Below are 21,673 nucleotides of genomic sequence, written 5' to 3' on the forward strand. Positions count from 1 at the left end.
AAGCCTCCAGATAAATATATTATAAACACTCACTGGAAAAACTGTGAAAAGCACACACCCAAAACTATTCGGTGAGCATCTTCTTTATGGGAGAGAGGGATGTTTAGTCAAAAGACTTCTGAAATGTTTGTATTTTTGATGTTCCCTTCAGTCATTTTTTTTTAGACAGTTTCTCTCTTTCACCCAGGCTGGAGTGAAGTGGCGTGATCTCGCCTCACTGCAACCTCTACCCCCCAGGTTCAAGCGATTCTTCTGCCTCAGCCTCCCGAGTAGCTGGGATTACAAATACGTGCCACCACACCTGGTTAATTTTTGTATGTTTAGTAGAAATGAGGTTTCACCATGTTAGCCAGGCTGGTCCCAAACTCCTGACCTCAGGTGATCCACTGACCTTGGTCTCCCAAAGTGCTGAGATTACAGGCATGAACCACCCACCCGGCCAGTAATTTTCTTTAAAAATTGCCAACTGGGATAAAATGGTGACAATTCTCCAACATGAGCTCCAATTAAATATACTTGCAAAGCATATAGCTAAGATAACTTCCCAAAAACAAAAATCCATTGACAGTCTCACTTCACTTACACACCCTCTGCATTCACGCTCCATGTTCTCTTCTGGTACTTATCTTTATACGACACTTGCATTTTGGCTCAGGTGTCCTAGCAGCAAGGATTTCATTTCCTATTCTTTTTTCATGTATTGGCTATCAAAGTATCTTCATTTGCTTTTGTCACAATTAGTTTGAGTCTTACGGTTGAATATTAAGGGTATTTCCAAATTATACTGTTATAAATATGAGCTGTGAATAACTCTGTATATTCATAGCTTTGTTTTCTCTTTGCTTTTAAAGGATTTCCTTGGAATTCCCAGGAGTGGGGATTTCAGGTCACTACTTGTTTCATTGCCTCTTGTCTGCCTCCAAATAAACCATACTTCTACTGTCCCCAGTAACATCTGGATACCATTTGCTCTACATTTACTCTACATTTTAATTATATATAATGCTAAATGACTGCATATGAATATACTGCATAATTATTTTTGCCGATATTGCAACTGTAAAATGGTACATCATCAAAGTTTCATTTTGTTATTTCTCTGATTACTAGTGGCGGAATCTTTCCTTTTCTTTTCTTTGTGTGTTTTTTTTTTGTTTTTTTTTTTGAGACAGGGTATCATTCTGTTATCCAGGCTAGAGCGCAGTGGTGTAACCAAAGCTTACCACAGCCTCGATTTCCCAAGTTCAAAGCAATCCTCCTACCTCGGCCTCCTGAGTAGCTGGAACTACAGGCACATGCCACCATGCCTGGCTAATTTTTGCATTTTTTTGTAGAGGCAGGGTCTCACACTGTTGCCCAGGCTGGTCTTGAACTCCTGGGCTCAAATGATCTACGCTGGTCTCCCAAAGTGCTGGGATGATAGGTGTGAGCCACTGTGCCCAGTCCTGAATATTTTCTCTTAGGTTTCTTCATATCTGAGACACAGAAGAGTATAGTGGCAATGATTTCAGCTGTCCAGACAGACTGCCCCAGCAAGAGACCTGGGAATCATCATTCCCCAACTCAAACTTCAGCACATTCTTAACTTCTCCTAGCTTCAGCGTCTTCATTGGTTTTTTAAAAAATTAATTAACTTTAAACAATTTCATTGGGGAAATGATCATATACACCTTAGAGTTTTTATAAAGAGTGAGCTAACTTGTAACATGTTTATACTGTATTTGACAAATAATAAGCCCTTAATATTGGCAATGTATTATTATTATTTTCCCCTTTCTGACTTTTATTCAAATCTTTAGCTCATGTCTAAAGGTAACTTTTTCAGACTTCAAACATGAGAATCCATATTTCAAGCTTACTAACAAATAATTTAATATACTCAACTCCATTCCAAACTGAGAATCTATTATACAAAATAGATTGCTAGGCTCTGGGGAGAAAAATACAAACAGAAATAATACATACTCACTGCTCTCCAGGAATTCACATAATGGTTATTTGCTGAGGTTTCTAGGGGAAATTATAGGCTTGGTCAATATAGTTAAAACTATTTTTAGAACAATGCATCTATTATAGAGCTGAAAGAAACTTTAGGAAGCATCTAGAGTTGCTGGAAATAGCAGCTCTGAGAGCAATTACTAGGTCTTCAGGATGGGGTGGAGTCTGTGGTCCAATAAATTACAAGAAACAAAGACACAAAGAAAGACAAGTGTGGCCAGACGCCATGGCTCACACTTTTAATCCCAGCACTTTAGGAGGCTGAGGTGGGCAAATCACCTGAGGTCAGGTGTTTGAGACCACCCTGGCTAACCTGGTGAAATCCCGTCTCTACTAAAAATATGAAAATTAGCAAGGCATGGTGGCATGTGCCTGTAATCCCAGCTACTCCAGAGGATTAGGCAGAAGAATTGCTCTGGGAGGCAGAGGTTGCAGTGAGCTGACATTACGCCACTGCATTCCAGCCTGGGTGACAGAGTGAGACTCGGTCTCAAAAAAAAAAGAAAAAAGAAAAAAAGACAAGATTCTCTACTGCTGGTCTGGCTCCTTATCTCTTACCCTTAAGACAGTTATGTCTACGGTAAATATTTAAAGACAGAGACACGGTATTCAGCATTTCTCAAATTTACATGACAAAGAAAACTTCTAAGAAGAGCATGTTACAAGTCCATAAAAAAGAAGTCAACCTAGCCCCAACTTCCACCCTCCTCTGTAACTCACACAAAAGCTGAGGCCTGGGGAATAAGTGGCTTTGCTAAGGTCAAGAGCTAGTAAAAAGCTGACTTTAACCAGAACCTACAGCTTCACCCTCACTGGTATGTGTCCTTTCACACTCTACTGCATTCCTTCACGCAATTCTACTTTTTTGGGAGGAAAGGCCACCCACAGAACCCCAAAAGAGAGAGCTGACATTTTTTTTGTGGTCAGTGTCAGTCACACATTCTCTTTTCTCATTTCCTTCTTTTCTTTGAGACAAAGTCTTGCTCTGTCACCCAGGCTGGAGTACAGAGGCGCAATCTTGACTCACTGCATCCTCCACCTCCAGGGTTCAAGCGATTCTCCCATCTCAGCCTCCTGAGTAGCTGGGATTACAGGCGAACACCACCACGGGCCTGGCTAATTTATTTTTATTTTTTTATTTATAGCAGAGATGGGGTTTCATCATGTTGGCCAGGCTGGTCTCGAACTCCAGACCTCAAGTGATCCACCCGCCTCAGCCTATCAAAGTCTAGTGGCAATGATTTCATTACAAGCATTAGCCACTATGTCTAGCCCCTAGTCTATTTTTTAAAAAAAAAAAATTTACGGGAGGCTGATGAGGGAGGATCACTTAAGCCTTGGGTAAAGGCTTCAGTGAGCCGTGACTGTACCACTAGACTCCAGCCTGGGCAACAAATGAGACCTGGTCTTAAATAAAGAAATAAATAAATTTACATGTCATTTTGACCCAAAATAATATTACTGAGCATGACCAATCTTTCTCTTAACACTGACTTCTGACATGCTGCAAAATCACATCTACCATCAAAAACTGGTCTCTTTCCTAATGGGAGAATACAGCCCAGAGGACATGCCTCAGAATGGTCAGAAATGTCTTTGGAAAACATTTATGTTAAAGGTACTAATTTCCACTTACACATGTTTTTTTAAATCCTGTATTTTTATAGCCATCATACGTTTTCTGACACAAGTAATCAACAAAATTGGTGGGTTGTCTATTATTGGCTTGAAAAACACTTCTGCATAGCAGTGAGACATACACGCATGGGTTTTTATCTATACCCTGGGGTTGGTGGAAGTTAAATGCCCCAGGCAGGAGCACGTTCCTGGGATGGCCATACTCCAGCAGCAGATACAGCATGTGCTTCAGGCTTTTTAATTGCAAACCAGAGGTTTTGTTAATTACTGTAAGTAGCATGAGAACCAGATCCTCCTATGTGAATGCAGGGACTGTGCTGGTTAGCATTAACAGATGTGAGAAATGTGTAGACAACAGATGATATGGGGTAAGGTGGCTGACTCCACCTATATGAATGGACTGGGGATATTTCAGAAGCAAGTCCTGCATTTACACGAAGAGGACAAACAAGCTTGGCCGGCCCCAAACCCTGGGATGGTGTCCTAAGCGCATTCCTGAGTCCAGCTGCTGATTTCAGGAAATTCTTGATTACCTGACTCCAATCCTGCTGCTAGAATGCTGACCTGTGTGTCCTGAGTGAACCTTCATGGGAGGTGCGGTCAGAGCCCCCAAATGGGTCACAGTTGATTTGAAACTTGCTTTTTAACCTTCACCTGCTAGTACAGCTGTCCAGAGAAGTGCAGCCCTCACCAATCTCTGTTTACCAAAAAGAACCAAACTGGCTTAGCCTAGTTCACAAGAAAAGCTTTGAAGATGACAGTACTGAGGTGCTAGTGGACAAAAGAATAAAAAACCACATCACCAATGTTTAAATAACTCAAAGTATTTACCTGCCCAAGAGCAGGGCACTAGCCAGAAGACTTCTGCAAGTTCTGCGGGTTCTTTAAAAAAATTTTTTTAACGTTTAAGTGACAAATTGTATATACTTATGGGGTATGATGTGATGTTTTGATATATGTATACATTATAGAATGACAAAATGTACACATTTCAAGAGAAACAAGACATTGACACAATATATTTATCACTCTTTAGTTTGAGCATTTTTTTTTTTTTTTGAGACAGGGTTTTGCTGTGTTACCCAGGCTTGAGTGCAGTGGCCTAATCATGGTTCACTACAGCATCAACTCCTGGGCTCAAGCAATCCTCCCACTTCAGCCTCCTGAGTAGGTGGGACTACAAACGCACACCACCACACCCAGCTAATTTTTGTTTTTTTTTGTTGAGATGGGGTTTTACCATGCTGCCCAGGCTGGTCTTGAACTCCCGGGCTCAAGTATTCTGCCTGCCTCAGCCTCCCAAAGTGCTGAAATTACAGGTGTGAGCTACCGTGCCCAGCCTGAGCACTTATTTTTAATCCAGCAGTTAACTTTATTTCCCACTGGGTATACTGGAGGGGTTTGAGACAGAGGCTATTTTAAAGTTTACCAGCAAGCAAGTTCTCAGATTGCCTTATTTATAAATAAATACATGTATATATTCCATTTACATTATATAATGGCATATCTACACAGTTACATTTACATTTGACTTAGAGTCAAAGTCATATACACACACACAGGACTTTGATTCAATGTTTCTAATGACAAGCATGCAAAACTTCTTAGTATAGACCCTAAGAGTGCCCTTCATATGTTTATTTAAAAATTATATGTACTAATAAATTACATGTATCATTAAAAAAACATGGAAGATACAATCAAACCTATGACTTCAATTACAGTAATGCACTCTTGGCTCTGCTACCTACATCTTGATACTTAGTTTCCTCTATCCACCAATCATAGTTTTTTGGTGAAATTCAGTTGGTGGGTTTCAATCAGTTTTTTGCAAAGACTAATCGAAAGAGTCTGCAGGTCCCCCATAAAGTTAACAAATAGATTAAAAACTCACTGATACTTTTCACTTAAAGTAGTCAGACAATTTGTTTCCCAGTTTTTTTTTCTTTGAGAGATTTGATAAAGTCACAAACGTACACTATTTTTTGGCAATATATTCACATTACAATGAAAACATCTCCACACAGCCACTTCCCAAATGCTCCTCAGTAGCAGAAATTTCTTTTGAAAAATAATTCACTGTAAGACCCTCACATTTGTCTTGAATTTTTCCCTTCTCCCCAAAATATCTGACTACTGATAGGCATAGCAAAATTGGACAGGGGCAACACATTTGAAACTCCGTCTTTTTGCTAAAGAAAGATGCAGACTCCTGTAAACTCAACCACTCTTACGTATCTGGCAATAAGAGAACCAGGAAAGCTCTGATGGGTGCAAAAGATGGTCCTGCTCCCTCCCTGGGGCATGGCAAAGGACGACAAAGCTTCTTCAGTTTAAAGCAGCGATTCTTTCTCATGCCATGACATATATTCCAAAATGGAACCACTGAACTTCAGCTTCAGCTCTCTTGGCTGAAGGGAGAGGGCTGAGAGAAACGCAGTATCTCAGTACATCAATCACCCACTCAGAGACAAGTCTAGGTTGAGAGATGCTCTAATATAAAGCTTTTGTGTTTCTAAAGTTGAACAACTCAATGACACCCTATAGTTCCTAACCTGAAACGTCTCGGCTAGGTGAGCAGGCACCAGCCAGGCAAGGAATCCCCGCCTCCTCATTCACCTTAGAAACCACACTCACCATACAGGACACAGGACTGAAGGAAGGGCTAGGTGCAGTGGCTCACCCCTGTAATCCCAGCACTATGGGAAGCCCAGAGGGCAGATCACCTGAGGTCAGGAGTTCGAGACCAGCCTGGCCAACATGGCAAAACCCCATCTCTACTAAAAATACAAAAATAGCTGGGCATGATGGTGGAGTGCCTATGATCCCAGCTACTCAGGAGGCTTGCTTGAACCCAGGAGGCAGAGGTGGCAGTGAGCTGAGATCACACCACTGCACTCCAACCTGGGTGATAGAGCAAGACTGTCTCAAAACAAACAAAAAACTGAAGGAGGGACCACTGGCACTCTTGACCTTAAATGCTTATAAAATTATAAATAGAAGTTCTTACACGTACTTTCAACACCCCCAAAGAACTCATTCGCTTCCTGCTCCAGATACGAGTATGATCTCAACCTTGTTTTCTATCCTATACAATTGGTCTGAGCCTTATTTTCTGACAACTGACAAATCAGTAAACTCCAGGCAGCAGGGGCTGGAGTTTACTCAACACAGCAGAGTGGCTTTAACTGGACTCAGGGCCACTCAACAGGTGAGCAACTGTCAATCTGGTTTGTATACTGGAACCATCAGGGAGCTTTCAAAAAGTACCAATAACTGAGTCCCCCTACCAGAGATTTGATAGAATTGGTATAGAGTTTGACCCGGGTGTCAGATTTTTTAAAAGCTCCGTGGGTGTTCCTAATGTATAGCGAATGCTGAGAACCATGACATGGGACATGAACCTGCATGGGGTGGAAGGGACTTGAAAAGGTCCTACCCTTTAGGACCCTCACCCCTAGTGGCTTTGATGCCCATCAGAATATCCGCTGAGCATTTACTCTCTTTAGTTACCAAGCAGGTAAGGTCAAAAGTAGGAAGCAATTTGTAGAAAAAGTAGTGCAAGGCTATTTCAGGTGTATAGGACCAAGCTTCAAGGCAATCAATATCATTCATAGTACTTTCCAGGGAGCCAAACGCAAAGCTCTTAGCACTAGAAAATGCTTACTAAATGCTGGTTGAAGAAACATCTGACTGCACACACAAACACACCCCAAACTCAGCCAGTGGTTTTGCCACTTCCTTCAGAAAAAAAGTCCTCACAATTATGGTACCAAAATCCCACACTTTGGGAAGCCAAGGTGGGCAGATTGCTTCAGCTCAGGAGTTTGAGACCAGCCTGGACAACACAGATGGTGAGACCCATCTCTAGAAAAAAAAAAAAGAATACAAAAATTAGCCAGGCGTAGTGTGCACTCTTAGTGCTACTGGAAGCCTGAGGTGGGCGGATCACTTGAGCCCCAGGGGGTGGAGGTTGCAGTAAGCTAAGATTGTGCCACTGCACTCCAGCCTGGGCAGTAGAGATCCTGAAAAAAAAAAATCCTAGTAGCGCCTTAGAGCATGTTTAAATTTCTCTCATCTCAATCTGAAACATAAGAAAACAAAGCATAATATTACAGATCCCCCATTACTCCCTGCCCTGCATGAATATCATACTTCTCAATACCCTTAACAGGCAGCTCTTCCTCTACCAAATACAGTGATGAAACTCTGTGGGTCCAGCCCCTTCCTCTTCTCATTCTACGCCCTCTTGGATGACTGCTTTTTATGCAGGAATTACTTATATGCAACGCTCCTAAACATGTATTTCTACCCCTCCGCTCTTTCATGAGTAGCAACTGTCTAGAACTCGTCTTTACTTGGATGTCTCACAAGCAAAACACATCCAAAAAGGCGTTATCTTCCCTCCCACACCTCGTGCCAAACCGCTCCTCCTCCGGTGTTCTCAATCACCATGATGGTTCCACCATCCCAGCCTACTCAGTTGTTTATGCCAAAACTTCCGAATCATCCTTATCACCTCCCTCTCCATCAACCATATCCAAATAATTACCACCTTCTTGCTGATTTTAACTACAAATCCAATCTCACTCAATCTCAATCCCTCTCTGTCATTAAGCTTCACCCAGCGCTGCTACATCATCCCTGGGTGCCTGCAAAAGCACTGCTTGTTCACATCCACCCTCTTCCTCCTCGGTGTGGCCACATGACTGCGCAGGCTGTGCCTGCACAAGTCTGGCTGAGGGGGCTGAAGCCTTTCGACCTGGTCTAGCTGCAACACCATAGTGCATTTTTTTCTAATTGGTCCACACAGAATAGAAGCCTTTTTTGGGCTTGCACAAAGACACCATACGTGCCAGCAGGACCTACCTCTCTAAACTGTTCTCTACACAGCAACAGCGATCATTTCACAAACACAAATCAGGCAGGTGTGGTGGCTCATGCTGTAATCCCAGGACTTTGGGAGGCTGAGGCAAGAGGATCACTTGAAGTCAGGAGTTCAAGACCAGCCTGGCCAATATGGTGAAACCCCATTTCTACTAAAAATACAAAAATTAGCTGGATGTGGTGATGTGCATCTTTAATTTCAGTTACTTGGGAGGCTGAGGCAGGAGAATCACTTGAATCCGGGAAATGGAGGTTGCAGTGAGCCGAGATCAAGCCATTGCTCTTCCAGTCTGGGTAACAGAGCAAGACTCCATCTTAAAACAAAAACAAAAACAAAAACACCCTCAAATCAGAGTCAGGCACAATGGTGCCTTCCTGTAGTCACAGGTATGAGGGAGGCTGGGGCAGGAGGATCACTTGAGCCCAGGAGTTTGACAGCAGTGTGCTATAATTGCTCCTGTGAATAGCCACTGCATAACATAACAAGACTGTCTTAAAAACAGAAAAATCTCACTGGAAACTGGAGAAAAAGGCATGTGGGTTATGAGCTGGAGGACTGTGGGCAACACTACTGCATGCCCTAACAGAAAATTGAGAGGATATTTCACTATATCAGGAATCTGCCTCAGGACATTTCTGGGAAGAATGTGGGAAGTGCTACCTGGCCAAGTCTCTGCCTTTGAAAATGTGAGAGGAGAGCAATGAACTAAAGAAGTATATTCAATTTTTAAGTAGAATTTAGACAAAACAGAAAGGAGTCAGGACTTGCTGGGTTTAAAATAAAACTACTCCTAGTCGAATATGGTAGCCCTTGCCTGTAGTCTCAACTACTTGAGAGGCTCAAGAGGGAGGATCATTTGAGCCCAGGAGTTCAACTGAAGTGTGCTAAGATCATACCTGTGACTAGCCACTGCACTCCAACCTGCACAACAAAGTGAGACACTGTCTCCAACAAACCAACTAACCTCAAATCAAAAACCCTTTAGTGGGCAGGGGTGTGGCTCACTCCTGTAATCCCAGCACTCTGGGAGGCCAAGGTGGGCAGATCACTTGAGCCCAGGAGTTTGAGACCAGCCTGGGTAACATGGCAAAGCCCAGTCTCCACTAAAAATACAAAAAATTAGCTGGGCATGGTGGCGTGTGCCTATAGTCCCAGCTACTCGAGAGGCTGCGGTGGGAGGATCACCTGAGCCTGGGAGGTGGAGGCTGCAGTGAGCCAAGATCCTGCCACTGCATTCCAACCTGGGCAACAGAATGGGACCCTGTCTGAAAATCACAAACAAACAAATAAACAAAAAGTGGGTTTCCACTATGTTTAAAGTCCAAAATCCTAAAAATGACCCAAGAGGCCTCGTCCCCAGACACATTTTCCTCTCAATCTCAACTCTTTCAGCCTATAAGTTCACCCCCTAATGCACTTCACTAACTCCTACTAATCTTTCAGCCTTTATTTATTTATTTATTTATTGAGACAGAGTCTTGCTCTGTCACCTAGGCTGTAGAGCAGTGGCATGATCTTGGCTCACTGAAACCTCTGCTTCCCGGGTTCAAGCAATTCTCTTGCCTCAGCCTCCCAAGTAGCTGGGATTACAGTTACGTGCCACCTTGCCCGGCTAATTTTTTTGTATTTTTAGTAGAGACAGGGTTTCACTATATTGGGCAGGCTGATCTCCAACTCCTGACCTTGTGATATGCCCATTTCTGCCTCCCAAAGTGCTGGGATTACAGGCGTGAGCCACCGCACCCAGACTATTTTTAAAAAATTTTTTTACACACACACAAAAAAAGAGATGGGGTCTTGCAACGTTGACCGGGGGGTGGGGGTCTCGCTACGTTGACCTGGCTGGTCTCAAACTCCTGGCCTCTAGGAATCCTCCCATCTCAGCCTCCCAAAGTGCTAGGATTACAGGCGTGAGCCACTGCACCTGCCTCCAGGCCTTATTTTACTATAGTTTTTTAAGCAGACCTTCCCTGAACAGTCTCTCTCCTCTAAACCAGGTTAGGTCTCAAGGTGACATGTCCCCTAATACCCTGTGCTTTCCTAAGTACCACTCAGGATTATGATAGTCTGAGCCTGTGTGACTAGGTGTTCATCTCCATCTAACCACCAGATTAGACGGCTCATAAAGGCAGGGACCCTCCATCTTGTTCACAGCTGTGGCCCTGGAGCAAAAGATGCCAGACATCTAACAGATGCTCAGTAAATAGCTGTTCAATGAATGCCTAAATAAACAGGTTGCTCCAGTACCCACGACCCTAATGAACAAAAATTGGGCTACTACTTTAGCAAAAGAAAAATCAATTATGGGAGGATTTCTTAGTAACTTCATTGCATTGATGACCAAATACACGCAGACTCCTCATTGGAAACAGAAGTACAATCAAGGAAGCAGAAACTCCAGGTGCCTAGTGGCAGCAGTAACATTTCATGCTTTAGATTTGCATTTGTGGTCACAACCCTACTCTGAGCTATGAATAAAGAGTTTTTCCAGGGCCAGCTCATGGGCGGGGAACCAGTGCAGTCACACTGGGCCCCGTGCTTGGCTTAATCGTCTGTGGTCACCATGTTCACATTCTTAATTTTTTTAATAAGGGGGCCCACAAATTATGTAGCCAGTCCTGAGTTTTACAAATCAGTTTGATTTCTGGAAGGCACCAGTGGATAGTTAATCCCAGCTAAGGAGGCATCCTCATAATCAATGCTGTTTTCAACCTCCCTGAGCATACGTAAGTCCTAATGAGGAGGGTTACATTTCCAGAACATGTTTTCCTCTGATGTCAGTTATGTCATATATCATGTAGTGCTCCCTTTGAGAAAGTTGAGATTTTTCAGACTACAGAAATACACAGCAGTCTTCGTTTTATTGCTGTTAGCTAAAAAAAGGTTAATTTTTCTTAAAACAAAGTTCTACTCAAAACTACTGTAGAATTCCTTTTTCATTTCTAACATTTTAAACTTTATGAAATTTAACAAATGGACTGAATACTTGAAATTTCTTTGGAGACAGAAACTGGCAGGGCATGCTTCTCAAAATAGGAAAAAAAAAAAAAAAAGAAATGAAACTGGCAGGACACATTGGCCATTCACAAAGAACACTGGTTTAGTTATCTTTATAGATGTTTCGAAATGTCAGATGTTTAAATTTACAAATAGCTTCTCTAATCATGAAGTTAATTGTTTAGCTTGTAGTATAGCTCATAAATGTTTAGACCATCTTAAATATAGGCTCATTTTGTTCCTCAACCAGATGACTTTGTTCCCCAGGGAACATTTGCCTATGTCTGGAGTTCTGGAGACATTTGGGCCATTTAACAGCAGGGAGGGTGGCATTTAGTAGGTAGAGGCCAGAGAGGCTGCTAAACATCCTGCAATGCACAGGACAGCCCTCTCAACAAAAATTATCCGGCCAAAAATGTCAAAAGTGTCAAAATTGAGAAAGGCTGGTTGAAATATACATGGCAATTGCCTCAGATAGAAAGCATGACAATATTAAGCCACAAGTCCAGTGACCAAGCCAAGAAAACAGACAGTCTCCACAAGAAACACATCTGGTTGTATGAAGAGTCATTTGGGAACTCCCTTTTTAAGACAGGGAGTTAGACATTTGACATACTGACCTGAAACCATGAATATATTTCTCATTAGAATAAATAATAAAAATAATGACAAGAGTCCTCCTTGATTGGCTCCATAAAAAAAAACTATAGCTGAAATACCACACACTTCATAGAAAACAGAATTTGACAGAAGAGATCATTTCCAGTAGTAATTTCTCTTCCCTGCCACTTCATGAAAAATATACAATAGCTACATCACAGTTCAGAATTTTCTGTTCCTTAGAGAATATAATCACCATGCACATAAGCAGTTTTTAAGGTAGAGATTTGCAAACAGATGATGCATGAAACAAATTTGATTTATTCTTTGGGTTTTTTTTTTTGTTTTTGAGATGGAGTTTCACTCTGTAGTCCAGGCTGGAGTGCAGTGGCATGATTCCCGCTCATCCCAACCTCCGCCTCCTGGGTTCAAGCAATTCTCCTGCCTCAGCCTCCTGAGTAGCTGGGATTACAGGCACCCACCACCACACCTGGTTACTTTTTGCATCTTTTTTTTTTTTTTTTTTTTGTAGAGATGGGGTTTTGCCATGTTGGTCAGGCTGGTCTCGAACTCAGGACCTCAAGTGATCCACCTACCTCAGCCTCCCAAATTTGGGATTACAGGTATAAGCCACCATGCCCAGCCTCTTTGTGTGTGTGTGTGTGTTTTTGAGACGGAGTCTCATTCTGTCGCCCAGGCTAAAGTGCAGTGGTGCAATCTCAGCTCACTGCAACCTCCACCTCCCGGTTCAAGCAATTCTCTGCCTCAGCCTCCCAAGTAGCTGGGATTACAGGCACCCGCCACCATGCCTGGCTAATTTTGTATTTTTAGTAGAGACAGGGTTTCATCATCTTGGCCAGGCTGGTCTTGAAATCCTGACCTTGTGATTCACCCTTCTCGATCTCCCAAAGTACTGGGATTTCAGGCATGAACCACCACACCTGGCCCTCTTTGTGTTTTAAAAAGGAAAAAATATAAGCCAATATTTAAAATCATGCTTTTTTTTTTTTAAGTAAAAGATCTCAGGTACTCTTAAAAAAAAAAAAAAAAAAAAACAAAGAAGAGCTGTGTACACTGCATGGCTGCTTGGGAATTCCTGCATAGATGGTGGGTGGGGATGGTCAATATCCACTCAGACTTAGTAGGTTTCCCCTGCCGTCACCTGGGCCCAACCAAGCACTCTTGCGCATTACCTGTTTAGACATTGTGGATAAAGCTGATTTTGTGATCCCAGTTTTAGGGAAAAACATTTTTCTTACTGTGAAGCAATTCAATTACAATGGAAAAGTCCTAACTCCTTAAAAAGTGAGTGGAAGCACTGCTATCATTAATCCAGAATGAACTATAATTAATGAAGGATAGAATCTAGTACAAACTTGCGGCCAAGGCTAAGGACGCCCTTTACAGGGCCAAGTTGAAGGATGTGCAGAGGAGGTGACAGTGACCCTCAAACCCTCATCATGAAATGGAAACAGCATCAACCTCTCGACCAATAAAACACTTTTTAAAAGTAAATTCACAGTTTGGTATATCGTATTTTAAAATAAAGGAGTTTGCCATTTCTAAGAAATCAGTTTCCCAAAACTACCATTTTAAAGGCCTGAAAAAATTACTTTAAGAAAAAGAAGATACCTACACAGTCTGAGTTTTCCTCCCAGCCAGAACTGAAATCTGCTACTAAAGCCTCCAGCAGGGGGGCCTGCCTGGAATTGCCTAAGCTCCTAGCAGGTAATTTACACTGATCTTTAAAAGCTATTAACCCCTCCTCCTCCTCTATATAAAACAAACCGGCCTTTGAGAACAGCTCTGGAAAGGGGACCCAATGCCAGACTAAGAGACAAGTTCCAGACCACGTCTCTCACCTCCCACTCATCAAATTCAGCCCACAAAAAGTTGTGTCCGCATTCTCATCTCAAGGCACCATGGCTTTCTTTGAACACCATATATCCTCCCAATTGGCCTTTTGCCCTATTATGTGTAAAAAGACTACTCTCTTCTCTACACAAAGAAACAAGGTAAAGGGTGTACGGGGCAACGTTTATATGCATCTACAGAATGCCAGGTGCCTGCAGAACCTACCTCGGCCCGGGCAACCCTACCCCAGCCGGGATCTGCAGGCGCCCTCATCCACGCTGGGAGACTGGAAGAGGAGAGGGAGGCGTGACAGGCAAGGGTGCCTGCGCTGCGCAGAAAGCGCTGCCAGGAGAAAAGGAGCAAGGGCTTCTTCCATTTCAAAACCTAATAACCAAAACTTGGAGGAATCTGCCTGAGATACTTAAAAAAAAAAAAAAAAGTGAGGCGGGGAGGGGGGAAGAGAAAAGAAACCCAGGAGGGAGTAAAATGCGTTTAAGACGAATCACTTGTTTTCGTAACAGACCCTGCGCCCTGCGCGCGAGTTTCCTAGACTGCCGCGAGAAGGAAAGCGGGGGAGCAGGGAGAGAAGCTTCGGAGCACCTATACTACTGTCCCTTTCTATTAGTAATAGTTTGCCCCAGGGCGTGTCATTGGCTATCCTAGCGTTGGACTCTTTATCAGTAACCTAGGGATGATAATGCATCTTAGCCGGACTGGGGTTAGGATTCAATGAAGTGAAGCCCCTGGCACCCAACGGATGGCAGCGAATCTGTTCGTTCCCTGCTTGTCCACGCCCGCAGCCAACCCCTCCGACGTCCAAGCTACAAGGACCAGGGGCAAGAGGCCAGAAAGTGACTTTCAGGGGACACGGGGCACCGGCGTGCCAGCCCCACTGAGCGGACGGAAAATGAGGGTGGAAGGAGGACGCGCCGCTCCATCCCGGTACCCCGCGCACCCCGCTCTGCTTCCTCCTTCGCGGGGGAGCCCAGCCCGCCCGGGGCCACGGGGCCCTGGCTGAGAGCCGGCTCCCTCCCACCCATCCTTCCCAGCCCTCCCCCACCGCGGGCCGGCCGGGCAGGGGGAGCTCGAGGGGGAGTCGGTTACCTGGAGTGGGCGTCTGGCCCGGAGGCGCAGGAAGATGCTCTGCTGCTCCTCGTGCTCCAAGCTCCCGCCCCGCGCGGCGCTCTAGGCGCTGGGGAGCTGCGCCTGCAGCCCTGGCACCCGCGGGGCCCGCCCTGGGGCCGCCCCCGGAGGCCCCGCCTTTCTAGGCCCCGCCCACCAGTCCCTCCTCGCCCACCTGCGCTGGCGCGGGGCTGGAGACTCGCCGGGGACTCACGGCTCCCGCCTCGAGGCGAGGGCGCCCTCTGGGCACTGCTGTGGGCTGGAAGGAGCTCTGCGGTCCCAGTGCTTCCTCGTTCCTCTTCCTCACTGTGCTCTGATTCTTAGCCCTACGAGTGTGAGCAGGGTCTTGTTAAACATTTTATGCCCCCCTTCCTTGAAAACAGGAAACTCGAGAAATGCTGCCTTTTCTGATTTTAAACATGAAAATATGTTCTAGAACAACAATATAATTAAATTCCAAGGTCTTGATATGTAAAGTTTAGACATGACTATGTAGGTGTTTTTTTTTCCCCCTAAGGAGCCTTGCTTCCTAAATTTAGCATTTAAGAACTCATTACAAAAGAAAAACAAAAAACGAAACACAAAAAACAAGAACTCATTACATTAATGTGCATTTCCACATAAAAATTAATATCAAATTAGACTGGAACAATCCACAGTGCTGTGGAAAGTAGGAAAAAACCTTTTCCACCTTTATAGCACAGAGCTTGTGTTTGACAAGAGCTCTCTTTGTAACAAGAGGAATACTGTGTCTGTGTCTTCTTCCACTGGATTTTTAGCTCCGAGAAAGCAGAAGGTCTTGTTTCTATGTTGTTTTAAAAAATTCTAACTCGGAGGCCATTAGACTGCAATATTTTTGATACTCGTCTGATGTGAAAACAAAAATTAACGTAAGATGAGGGTGTAGGGGAAGAAAGACTTCCCCGCTACTCTCTGAGGGTTGGATAACTAAGTCTATGAAATAAATTGGCAACAGGTGGATTAACAAGAGAAAAAGTACACAGATTTGGTGCAGGGGTTATTGCAGGAAAGAAAAATTAATACCCCCTCTGCCTCCCCCAGCAAAAACTGAGGTTTTAGGAGCTTGTGTACCCGCTTCATTGGGGAGCAACAATTCAGGGGAGAGGAAATTATTTCAGGGAAACTCCTGAACGCTGTCAATGGCTTAGCTCTGTTTAATGTCTCATGAAATTTTTCATGAGCAATTCAAGCATAATTGTTAAGAGTGAGTGAATTAGGTAATGTAAATGGAATAAAAGTTTATAAATGAACTTTTTAAAAATAATTATGTTTTATAAAATTTATCTACTTAAAAATAGTTTTAAAAATCTTTTTTGGTAACTTGAAATCTCAAACATAATAAATTAAGTAACAGATATTCATTAAATGTCTGAGTCCTTTATAAGTTAAAATACAATTAGACATATTAATTGCTAAATATAAGTTTAAATTATAGCTGGGGTTGGCACAGTGGCTCATGCCTGTAATTCCAGCACTTTATGAGGCCGAGGTGGGTGGATCACCTGAGGTCAGGAGTCCGAGACCAGCCTGGCCAACATAACGAAACTATCTCTATTAAAAATACAAAAATTAGCTAGCCACGGTGGCATGTGCCTGTAATCCCAGCTACTTGAGAGGCTGAGGCATGAGAAGCACTTGAACCTGGGAGGTGGACGTTGCAGTCAGCTGAGATCATGCCACTGCATTCTGGCCTGGGCGACAAAGTGAGGCTTTTTAAAATTAATTAATTAAATAATTAAAAATAAAGTATAGCTGGCCGGCTGCAGTGGCTCACACCTGTAATTCCAACACTTTTAGGAAGCCAAGGTGTGAGGATCACTTGAGCCTGGGAGTTTGAGATTAGCCTGGGCAGTTTGGCCAGACTTCACCTCTACAAAATAAAAATAGATAAATTAGCCAGGGGTGGTGGGCAAGCAATAGATTTGTGAATTAACTTTTAGAATACATCTTGTTTGTCAGTTGGATACTGCCTGTATACCGTAAGTGTAATCCATTTTGTGTGTGTGTGTGATAGGGTCTCACTCTGTTACTCAGGCTGGAGCAGAGTGGCAGTGGCATAATCACAACTCATTGCAGCCTCAACTTCCTCCTGCTTAGGTGATTCTCCGACCTCAACATCCCAAGCAGCTGGGACTACAGGTGTGTGCCACCATGCCCAGCTGATATTTTTGTATGTCGTGTAGAGATGGGTTTCACCATGTTGCCCAGGCTGGTTTTGAACTCCCAGGCTCAAGCGATCCACCCACCTCAGTACCCCAAGGTGCTGGGATTACAGGTGTGAGCCACCTTGCCCAGCCACTTATTTTTAATTCCTGCAATAACATATACCCATAAATCTATACAAGTAGTTTAGAAGGTATTTCTGGAAGGCTTAGAGGTGTGTCAGTCAGGGCCCAGTCAGAAAACAGAAATCACAGCAATTATTTTTACAGAGAATTTAAGGGATTACTGAAACAGGTCATGAAGACTGGCAAGGCAAAACTATTGCAGTAACAGAGAGTAACTGCAGGAAGCAGATGCCACGCACAGAGCTGGGAGAGGGGAAGTGTTGGGGTTATCAGAACCTAAGATCCCAGAGAGGCCCCTGGTTGTCTGGGAGTCAGGCCTCAAAGGATCGGGTAGTACCCAACTGGTGCTCTTATCTCTGAAGGTAAACATTGAGGCTGGATGAGAGAGGATGGATTTAAAACAAAACAAACAAAACAAAAAACACTAAGAAACTGGAACCAGCTGCTACAACAGCCAGAAAGAAGAGCCACTGCTTGGTAGCATGGACAGAAATAGTAAGGAGCTATGAAGTAGCAAGTCCCTATTCTCAAGCACCCCTTATAGGCAAAACCTTACAGGAAATGTGATTTGCTAAGCCCCAGCCCTGGCTCGCAGAGCAGAGGACGGAAGCATGAGTTTGAACTCCAAGACATACTTTAATAACCAGCACAAAGAGCAAACTCATGATCACAAACATCCAACTCTCCTAATATTATAGAGGTGGGAAAGTGTCTGATGAACACAGCTGTCATAGTAATGATTAATACAATAGCAATACATTCTTAAAATGTCACACTAAAACTGTAGTTACAAGTACAATCAAATAACGGAACAGAGGCTGGGAGTGGTGGCTCATGCTTGTAATCCCAACACTTTGGGAGGCTGAGGCAGGCGGATCACTTGAGGTCAGCAGTTTGAGACCAGCCTGGCCAACATGGTGAAACTCCGTCTCTACCAAAAATACAAAAATTAGCCAGGCATGGTGGCGAACACCTGTAATCCTAGCTATTGGAGAGGCTGAAGCACAGAATCGCTTGAATCTGGGAGGCAGAAGTTGCATTGAACCAAGATCACACCACTGCACTCCAGTCTGGGCAACAGAGCAAGGCTCCATCTTGAAAATAAATAAATGAATAAGAATTTTTTTTTAAATAAGACGATGGTGTCGATTGACCTATATTTTGTGTCACTGGTGAACAGTGAAGATCCCCTTCCCCCCTTTATTTTCTGAGAAACCACTAACTACACAGAATCACCTTTCCCCAAATGACTTAGGTAAGCATCATGGATGACATCCTTTCACCCCTGTGACAAGGCCATAGCCATGCCCTCCACGTTTCCATTCTCATCCCATAAATGGTTGGCTGAACCACCTGCCCCTACTGATCAGTCTGGGCAAATCCCTTACTTGGTCAGATTTCACTCAGGCTTTTCTCCTTCCCCCAGGTCTTTGCCCTTTAATCTACTCTCAGCCTAAACCAGCACTGGAATTTGGAATAAGCCCCTTAACATCCTATATTAGTCTGCTTTCACATTGCTATAAAGACCTACACGAAACTGGGTAACTTAGAAAGAAAAGAGGTTTAATTGACTCAGTTTTGCATGGCTGGGGGGCCTCAGGAAACTTACAATCATGGCAGAAGGGGAAGAGGCACATCATACATGGCGGCCGGTAAGAGAGCAAGCAAGAGCAGGGAAAACAGCTTTATAAAACCATCAGATCTCATGAGAACTCACTCACTATCATGAAAACGACATGGAGGAAACCGCCCCCATGATCCAATCACCTCCACCGAGCCTCTCCCTTGCCACGCGGGAATTATGGGGATTAGGATTCAAGACGAGCTTTGGGTGGGGTTTGAGTGGGAACACAGCCAAACCATATTATATCCCCTCCCAAGAAGCCCCTTCCCAGCTGAGCACAAAGAAACTGTCCTGATCAATTGCTTCATCATGCCACCTGCTCATCCCACTCCCTGTTACTGGTTCTTTTTAGCATTGTTTACTACTCTCAATAAAAGAAAAGCCTTTTTCTGCCTGACCTTTCAAAAGCTTGCAGATCTTACCTTGAAGCATTCTGTTAGAATGCCTCAATGTTGCAATCCTCCCCTATTGCAACATTCTCTTCTCCTATTGCAATAATCCTTTTAAATAAAGTCTGTCCTTACCTAGGTCTGGATTTGGTTTTTATTTGACAGTTCTTGGTGCTGTGACCCAGCTCAAGATTGGAACTCACCTCGGGACCTCCACCAGAACCCACCCAGGTAAAGGCGCCGTTTTGGGGACTTGAGAACTCTTCGGTGAGCTCAAGTCTTGAACCAGTGCTCTGGGCATCTTGTCTGTTGAAGAACAGTAAGGAGTTACTTTGATTATCTCGTGCAAAGAAATGCTTTGGCCCTCCTGTGAGACTTGTCTTTTTTCTCAGCTCCTTGACCTGGGGATTGTTTGAGGGAATTAATCAAATGGGACTTTTTTTTGGCTCCTTTAAAGTTTTTTCTTTGGGCTGACTATCCACTAATGCCATGGATAACTTTCACTCTATCAGATGCCCTCCTCTTCCCCCACTGAGTACGTGCCATTATGGCACTAATTCGGTTTCATAGCTTCAAAAATGGCAACATTTACTAAAGGTAAGGTAGAACCTCAAAGGCCTCTTTGGGAAACATGAGATTTCTTTAAACCAGCTCATCTAAGACTTCTCTCTTCCCATCATCCTCATTCCTCCTTTTTAACACTTTAAACCTTCTCTTGACTGGGCGTGGTGGCTCACGCATGTAATCCCAGCACTTTGGGAGGCCGAGATGGGTGGATCACCTGAGGTCAGGATTTTGAGACCAGCCTGGTCAACACGATGAAACCCCGTCTCTACTAAAAATACAAAAATTAGCTGGGCATGGTGGCGCGTGCCTATAATCCCAGCTACTCTGGAGGCTGAGGCAGGAGAATTGCTTGAACCCAGGAGGCGGAGGTTGCGGTGAGCCGAGATCGTGCCATTGAGCTCCAGCCTGGGTAACAAGAGCGAAACTCCATCTCAAAAACAAAACAAAACCTTCTCTTTTGTCACCTTGAATTCTTTAGTCTACCTCCTTCACTCCTCTACCCATTTCTACAGACCTTTTCCTACCCACTCCAGCTCCTCAACTCAAGGTCACTCAAGATTTAGGTCTCCCTTCTGTTCTGACCACCTTCTCTTCACACCATTGGTGAAGGAGGGATCTCCTGCGCTAAATACTATGAGATGGCTGAAGAGATGACAGACACCCAAAACTGGACAGATGAGATTGGCTACAGTTTTTCAGTTACATACTCACAAGTGATGGGTGAGGAGGCTATTGCACGTCATGCAGAGCCACATGGGAATTGCATTTGAGAGTAGACTGAACCAGCAGGGGCTGTGCGAGGCAGGCTTTGTAGTAATGGCGCAAGCGTGGGGTGACCCTTTGTTCCATAGGAGGATGTGATTGGCTTTTTCAAATGATTCTGTGGGCTGGCAGGGAGGTAAAGCTCCTTAGATTGAGGATTAAGTAGGGGTCTGGCCAAAGGGAAAATTAGCTGGGTAGGGAGTCTTTCCCACTTGGGGGTGATGTGGTTTTGATGGGTGTCCCTGCCCAAATCTCATAGCATATTGTAGTCCCCAGTGTTGGAGGTGGGGCCTGATGAGGCGTGATTGAATCATAGAAGCAGTTTCTAATGGTTTAGCACCATCCCCCTGGTTCTGTCTTGTGATAGAGTTCTCACGAGATCCGGTTGTTTAAAAGTGTGTGACACCTCCTCCCTGCCTCTCCTCCCCCTGCTCCAGCCATGTAAGACGTACCTGCTTCCCCTTCAACTTCTGCCATGATTTAAGTTTCCTGAGGCCTCCCCAAGCCATGCTTCCTGTGCAGCGTACAGAACTGTGAGCCAATTAAACCTCTTTTCTTTATAAATCACCCAGTCTCAGGTAGTTCTTTATAGCAAGGCAAGAATGGACTCATACAAGTACCTAGATTATTTCTAAGTAAGAATCGTGGAGCATAATTTAAAGCTCATGGAAGCTTTTTACATACAGTGAGGCTAAATATATTTTGGTCTTCTAACGATGTGTTCCTTTTTGCCACATTGAAAAGTTGTACTGGCCAGGTGCGGTGGCTCACATCTGTAATCTCAGCAGTTTGGGAGGCAGAGGTGCTTGGATCACCTGAAGTCAGGAGTTCAAGACCAGCCTGACCAACATGTTGAAACCCCGTCTCTACTAAAAGTACAAAAATTACCCAGGTATGGTCTGTAGTCCCAGCTACTCAGGAAGCT

At 44.0% G+C, this 21,673-nt stretch overlaps 1 protein-coding gene across 10 annotated transcripts in view; it reads right to left on the reverse strand.

Moving 5' to 3' along the window:
• The window catches only part of GCNT1 (glucosaminyl (N-acetyl) transferase 1), a 198,186-nt gene extending 177,428 nt beyond the window's left edge, over window positions 1–20,758 (reverse strand). For 6 of the 10 annotated variants that reach the window (XR_010337030.1, XR_010337025.1, XR_010337028.1 and 3 more), the window contains exon 1: window positions 15,080–15,150. The gene's annotated coding sequence lies outside the window, so the exon portion shown is untranslated. Of the gene's footprint in view, window positions 1–7,303; window positions 7,434–15,079; window positions 15,151–15,272; window positions 15,424–19,622; window positions 19,726–20,697 lie in introns of those variants that run through there. The other 4 variants (XM_021667119.2, XM_012474554.3, XM_064361639.1 and 1 more) reach the window with 4 other exon arrangements.
• Window positions 20,759–21,673: the final 915 nt, after the last annotated feature.

Source organism: Aotus nancymaae, unplaced genomic scaffold (assembly GCF_030222135.1).
Source record: "Aotus nancymaae isolate 86718 unplaced genomic scaffold, 86718_ANA_hifiasm-v0.15.2.pri h1tg000041l, whole genome shotgun sequence".
In the NCBI taxonomy this organism is placed as follows: Eukaryota; Metazoa; Chordata; class Mammalia; order Primates; family Aotidae; genus Aotus; species Aotus nancymaae.